The 609-nt window shown below is 51.2% G+C and overlaps 1 protein-coding gene across 2 annotated transcripts in view; it reads left to right on the top strand.

Moving 5' to 3' along the window:
- Positions 1-609, top strand: part of Myrip (myosin VIIA and Rab interacting protein) — an 89,987-nt gene that overhangs the window by 61,547 nt on the left and 27,831 nt on the right. The window lies entirely within an intron of this gene.

Consider the following 609-nt stretch of genomic DNA (forward strand, 5'->3'; position numbering starts at 1 on the left):
CCCCTGACAGCTGGGGGATCCCTCTAACCCACTGACAGCTGTAGGGGGTCCCTCTAACCCATTGACAGCTGGGGGGTCCCTCTAACCCTCTGACAGGCCAGGAAACAGGCTGGGATGCGCTCTGATCTGAGGCCTTCTACTAGTAAGCTTTCCTAGGTTTCAGCCTGGGATCTGCCTGAGCCCCAGGTTCCTTTCAACTTCCTTTCTTTTTCTAGTATTTTTTATTTTGTGTTGTTGTATGTATGCGCCCATGCATGCAGTGCCTGTAGATGCCAGAAGAGGGCATCAGATCCCCTGGAATTGGAGCCACAGACTGAACCACAAAGCAGGTACTAGGAACTAAACCTGGCTCCTCTAGAGGAGTCAGCCAGTGTGCTTAACGGCTGAGCCACCTCTCCAGCTGTGCCCCAGCTTATTGGATTCACCCTTCACTACTGTAGCCCTGTTCCCACACTCCTGTGAGGAAAGGAGCTACGAAGAACCTGTCTTGGGATAAAATGTTTACTGTGCAGGCAGGAGATCCTGAGTTTAGTTCCCCAGATCCCACATTAGATAGATGATAGATGGATGGATGGATGGATGGATGGATGGATGGATGGATGGATGGAT

This window comes from Psammomys obesus, unplaced genomic scaffold, assembly GCF_907164565.1.
Source record: "Psammomys obesus unplaced genomic scaffold, mPsaObe1.curated_primary_1811, whole genome shotgun sequence".
Taxonomy (NCBI): Eukaryota; Metazoa; Chordata; class Mammalia; order Rodentia; family Muridae; genus Psammomys; species Psammomys obesus.